General features: G+C 39.9%; 1 non-coding gene across 1 annotated transcript; it reads left to right on the forward strand.

Annotated features, from left to right (window-relative positions):
* The first annotated feature begins 755 nt into the window (after positions 1-755).
* On the forward strand, positions 756-862 carry LOC120250951. The gene has a single exon (XR_005533280.1). It is a non-coding gene; the product is annotated as a small nucleolar RNA R71 (small nucleolar RNA).
* Positions 863-6746: the final 5884 nt, after the last annotated feature.

Below are 6746 nucleotides of genomic sequence, written 5' to 3' on the forward strand. Positions count from 1 at the left end.
CCTTCACATGCTCTCTAGGATTGGTCTCAATATTGCTTGGCAAGCTTCCCTGTGGTCTCTCCAACAGAGACATCGCAATTTGCCCCACTTGATTCGCAAGGTTGTGCAAAGAAGAAATGTGGTTGCAAAGTGTAGCCTCAACTGATTGAAACCTTGTATCCGATGATTGCACAAATCTAGTCAAGGCCTTCTCCAAATCGGTCATTCGGGTCTCCAAATCGGAAACTCGGTTCTCCATGTTTGGGGCTTGTTATTGTTGGAAACCCGGTGGCCCCATGGCCTTTTGTGGGACTTGGTTACTCCAAAAGAAATTGGGATGATTCTTCCAACCTGGATTGTAGATGTTGATATATGGATTCCCTTGATTCCTCATCGCATTACCCACAAAATCAACATTCTCAACTGAAGATGCATCACTAATGGAGATCAGGTAATCGGAGGGAGCATGTCCTTCACCACACCCGGTGCAAGTAGTCACGGCCGCCACTCTATTCGAAGTTAGAACGTCTAACTTCTTACTCAATGATTCCACTTGGGCTGCCAATGAAGTTATTGCATCTATCTCATGAAGCCCGGCCACCTTCTTCTTCTCCTTAGAATTCCATTTTTAGCTATTTAACCCCATTTCTTCAATTAGTTGACGGGCATCACCGGGGGTCTTGCTATTCAAGGTACCTTCCGCTGCCGCATCCAAGAGTTGCCTTGTGCTTGGATTCAACCTGTTATAAAAGGTCTGAACAATCATCTACTTTGGAAATTCGTGTTGCGTGCACTTTCTCAGGAGTTCCTTGAACCTTTCTTATATCTCAAATAGAGATTCCAATTCCAACTATACAAAGGACGAGATCTCATTCCTAAGCTTTGCAGATTTTCCGGGAGGGAAATAACGGGCAAGAAAGCTTGTACCATCTCCTCCCATTTGGTAATTGATGCTCTAGGTAATGAGTGTACCCACTGCTTCGCTCTCCCCTTTAAGGAAAATGGGAAGGCTCTCAACTTGATGGCATCATCCGTCACCCTGTTTATCTTGAGCATATCACACACCTGGAGAAAGTTCTCTATATGACTGTTTGGATCCTCATCGGCCAAACCATTGAACTGTGTGGATTGCTACAACATGTGGATGAATGCCGGCTTCAGCTCAAAATTCTGAGCTGTAATCGGGGGACACACAATATTCGATTGTGTCCCCAATACTAAAGGTCTGGCATCATCGGATAATGTCCTCTGTTTCTCATTTTGTTCCGCCATATTATCCGACCCTTCAACTTCCAAATCAGCTAGATTAGACTATTCTTACACATGTTCTTTCTCTTTTCTTCTAAGTGTACGTTCGAGCTCGGGATCTCCTTCAATCAATATCGAGGAGTTCCCTCGGGTCATGAACCTGGAGCTGCACAAAATGAAAGAAAACAAATCAGAAGAATGACAGAAAAGAAGATGTGAAATAGAATGACTAAATGAATAGCTAAGAAAACAAAGTGCAAAGTATCTCTAAACGCCTATTCCCGGCAACGGCGGCAAAAACTTGACAACGCCCTTGCCTATGTCCCGCAAGTGCACAAGTTTGTCGAAATAATAAAATCCCAGGTGAGTGGGTATCGTATCCACAGGGAGTAGGGAGCAAAAATACTTAAATTGTTTCTTAACTAAGTAAAATATGAATAGTGATTTGTGTGACTAGATGTAATGCAAACAATAGTAAAAGAGACAAGAGAGAGAGCACAAGTAAAAGAGAGGTAAGAAAATCGATATAGATGGGGTACTCGGATATTGATCCGCTTAGGACAATAGTTTCAAGTACAAAAATCCTCTATTATGCTTCCTAACTAATGCATTAATGAGTTGTAGAGATCCTTTAATACATGGTCCCAAATCTAAGGTCAACCATGCTTAACCCTATACATGTCCCGGAGGAGAAATTGAACAATCTCTCAACCTCGCACTGGTATAGAATTGCAATGAGTTCTAGGGATTCCAAGTGATAAATCTTCTTCCTATATGTAGACTTAACCCTTTGGTCCAGGTGGAAGGCCCCTAGCCACATTTAAGCCCTAGATGCTAAAATCTCTTCAATGCTTCACTCCATTAGACTCACAACTAAGCTATAGCGAAAGATCATCCCTTAGCCCATTCACTCTACTATGACCGCAAAGAACTCGAGGAATTGGAGGTAGAATAAATCACATTGGAGGGAAAAGGGGATGCTCCGCTACCACTCGACTCACCCTCTCAAATCTAGCTTTGTCTAACTCTCGTGGTGTGTCACTCACTCACAAGGGTTACCAACAAGAACTCTCAACCCTAGTGTCACTCTAAGGGAGTATTCATACAATCAATGCATTCAAGATTGCAACTCAACAAAAACATGAATTAATGAAAGCAATAATTACAAGGTTCAATGAAACGAATACATCCTAGGGTTCACAATCCAAGTACCCACTAGGGGGCTTAGCTCTCTATGGAGCAAATTACAATCAATAAAATCGAATCTAAAAGTAATAAATCTATAGAAAACCCCCTCAATAGTCGTGACAATGGTCATGTGGAGAATCCTTTACTCGTCCAAAGGTCCCTTTGTCCGGCCTAGGATACACCTTGCCGGATCGGTGCCGACGAAAGCTCTCCCACTAACCTTCTTCCAAACGGAGCGCGATGTCGAGCCGTAGAACCTCTCCCAATCCCTAGCCAATACCTCTTAAAACCCTAACCGTAACCCTCTCTCAAGTTGGGGAAAAGATGGAGAAAAGAATTGCTGAAATCGGCTTTGAAAGGGCTGGAATCGGGAATCCACAAACCCCAGTGAATATTCCACACGGCCCGTGTGAAATTAATGCACGGCCGTGTGAAATTTCCACACGCCCGTGTGGCTTCTTTGGACAACTCCTTCTTCAGCCAGCTGTGAACAGTCCCCTGCTACAGTATTCTTCTATAGTGTTGCTACAGTGCCCTGCTACACATTCTCGCATCTTGAGCCCCACTTATGTTTTCGCATTTGATCCTTCTCAAGATTTCCTCAAAATAGTGCATTCACGATCTACATTGGCTTCTTGCTGTAACATTTGGCTTCACAACCCTATATGCATGAAAGTAACATAAATGTACACATATTAGCGCTAAAACCCGATAAAAGTAATGCTCATTATAAGGAAAAACCACTTCGCATTCTTATCACACAAGCACTTATCAGCAACCTTCACCACCATCCAACTTGAGTTAAGAGCAATGATTGAGAGGCACGATTCAGAGTGGAGCTTTACTATTGGATTGCTTCTAGGAGCGCAATTGGATTGATTGAGAACGAATAGGGAGTCTATGGATTTCTATGTGATTACTTTCTTTATTATGGAGTTCTATTGTTTTCTATGTTAAAACTTGTGTCATATAACTGGATGTGCATGATTTGCATAGATGCGACTGTAGTACTTGGCGTGTGTTGATTGTTGTAGTTATAATTACCATAGGTGGTTGCAAAACTGGATGTGCATGATTCCTATAGATACAATTATAGATCTTTGTGTATTTGATTGCGTAGATATGATAAGGCTTGAGAACACACGTAGAATTCATAGGATGTACCAGATAGTCATTGTAGGAAAGACACTACTTATTAGACTAGGGAATTGATCCGGGCTACTCCCCATCATTGTTATTTGCTAAATTTATCTCATCATCTCTTGTCTTCTTTTCTTTTCACATATTCATCTGGTTCTTTATTATTGGAAGAGATGGTTGAGCATTTAAAATTGTAGTATTCATGGCTTCAAATTGAGCATCAACTTGCATCATAATTCTTGCAAACACATCCTGTGTCTTGAATCCCCACTGATTAGGTTGCTCACTATGAACGACTAGAGGATGGTATTGCCATGGTTCTTGAAAGGAGGGTTCTTGAAGCAATCCTTGGTGAGGGTATTCCCATTGTTGAGTATGATGATGTGTAGAAGAATTTTGGTGCCCCTCCCTAATATCGATTATAAGCATTATGGTGTGGATTGCTTTCAATTTCTTTCATGGCACAAAATTCTTCCATCTACTTCTCAAGTGCATAGATTTTGGCATCCAATAATTTTTCTTGAAAATCCATGGCTCTATATAAACAAAAAAAACCAAAGTCAATAAGCTATAATAAAAATCAAGAAAGAATAGAAATAGATAAATATGCACAAAAAGGTAAAAGACACATGCAAAGACAAATATTTACAAAAGGAAAAATAAATGACTAGAGCAATAGACTATAGTTTTTCCTATCATCCCTTGTGTCTTCCCGGCAACGATGGCAAAAACTTGATGTGAACACCCGCAAGTGCATGGGGTCATCAAGTAATACCCTGTGTGTGACATAAGGGTCGTATTCCACAGGGCCAAGGAACTACTATTACTTCCCTTTTGTCTATTTTCTAGCCTAACACTTAAAAAGATGAACAATAATTGCAAAAAGAAAAAGAATTAACTAAAATGAAATCCGGACTATTACTATGCACAATTGGCAATCAAAGGTAGAACCAAACACAGGAAGGGGTGATTTGGACAGTGAATCTCCCTATGGTTGTCATTAGGTCTAGAACTTAAGATGATAAGTTGCAATTGTAGTTTGGGCTAAGAGATTCCTAAAATAGCTAATCTTGAATCCCTAGGTGATTACCCCTAATCTCATACAAGTATTTGTTCAGAATCACTTCAGACCAAATGCTCCTACGATTGCATTAAGTGTTGGGAAATCTCTAATTAGGATTGATGCTCAATACCTAGGTCTAATCATAATGGTTGGAGGGGTACTAAATACCCGAATCCCTCGGTGTATTGGTACATGTATCCCTTTCAAACTATGTGAGTCTAATACAAGGGCGCATACCGCGTATCCAAGTCCAACCTATAATTTGAACCATAGAGTTCTCATGCAATCCAAAACATCAAAGAACACATAGCAAGAACCACAAACTACAAAATTTATTAAAAGAAATACAACATCTAACAATACATCATCAAGATGATCATCCAAATTACAAACAAGCAACCCTAGAGTTCATCATGTCCAAACCACAAATAAGTTAGTTCCTCATGAAAGAGGAACACTCATACAACTCCAAAGAACAAATAAACAAGAAAAGAATCAAGAACTACTCCCTCTAGCTTTAGATCCCCTTGGATGGTGAAGATCTTGAAGGTTTGAAGAGATATCCACTCAAACAATACTTTGATGCCTTTGATCTTCTCCAAATCTCCTCCTCCGATGTTTGCCTCCCTCTTGGTGAAGCTTTGTAGAGTAGATCGCCAGAAATCGCCTGAGAGAAAAGTGCGGCGATAGCCCATGAGGCCGAAGAGGAAGATGATGCCCAAAAAGACCTAAAAACCACCTTTAAAGTCATTCTTGGGTTAGCTTCACGGCCTTATTTACAGGGGTGAAGAAACCCATAAGAGCCTCGGGATTTCTTTAGCCGGTTTAAGGGCATCTTCACAGCCGTCAGAAAACCTGTCAACGAAACCTCAGACTTTGCTATTTCCTAACTCCTTCATGCTACAGTGACTGCTGCAGTACCTTGCCCTAAAACATCATTTTCGGTGTCATTTTCTTTCTTATTTACGTTGTTAAGCTCACCTGGGCATCCTTGAGACCTGTAACATGAATAAGGCCAATTAAACCATAAAAAGGGCATCAAATCATCAATTTATACATGAATAGTGCAACATAAATACGTATAAAATACATACATTTAGCCGTTTATCAATAGTCATTGTAGGAGAGCCACTACTTATTGGAATAGGGGATTGATACGAGGTACTACTCCCCATCATTGGTATTTGCTAAATTTATCTCATCATCTCCTGTCTTCTTTTGTTTTCTTTTATTCTTCTTAAATTCATATATTAGAACCTTTTACCAATCATTGACTTGACTAGATATTGAAAGATCAATTATTACTGGAAGCTTGCTAATCCATGTGGAATTGACTACACGATTTCTCATTGGGTACACTTTACTACTTTTTATGACCCTTGCACTCGCGGATATGCAAGTGGTGTATCTGCAATTCTGATCAATATTCGTATGGGATTAGGGATTAGTCACAAAGGAATTTAGTGTTAATCTACCTTAGAAATCTCTCAACCAAAACCATCATTGCGATACTTTACTGTTCATCTTGGTAACTTGTTTACCCCCAAGGGGATCCACATTCGTCGCCTCCTTCTCCAATTGATTTATCACCTTCACCCTCATACTATCACTTTTGGCCTTCTTGCATCATTTTATTAGTTAGTTAAATTCTCTTTTATTTTGTTCTATCTTGCATCTCAAATCAATTGTGAGGTTGGAAAATAGGTGATAAAGGAGTAGTAGTAAATCCTTGGCCCTGAGGAATACAATCTTTGTGCCTACGATGAGGTATTACTTGATGACCCCATACATTTGCTGGAGAAATCATCAATTATAAAAACACTGTATAATATTGTAGAAATACTATATAGTACTATTCATTGGAATCCCTTGTAAGAGGAGTAATATTCTCCACCCTTCTATGGTTGCCTGGCAAGGGGATTTATCATCGAGGGTTTATGGTCCATGATATATCATCTAGCATATGATAAGCCGTCTTTACTGTATGTGTTAGCTCACCCCATATGATGGCCATTGTAACCGGTACAAAAAAATCTAATCGTTTGCCATTGTGGCCAATTCTTTACTTTTGTTGCCAATTTCAAATTTTTGAGAGAACAAAAAAAAAAATGCACACACATATTTGGTA

This window comes from Dioscorea cayenensis, chromosome 19 (genome assembly GCF_009730915.1).
Source record: "Dioscorea cayenensis subsp. rotundata cultivar TDr96_F1 chromosome 19, TDr96_F1_v2_PseudoChromosome.rev07_lg8_w22 25.fasta, whole genome shotgun sequence".
Lineage (NCBI taxonomy): Eukaryota > Viridiplantae > Streptophyta > Magnoliopsida > Dioscoreales > Dioscoreaceae > Dioscorea > Dioscorea cayenensis.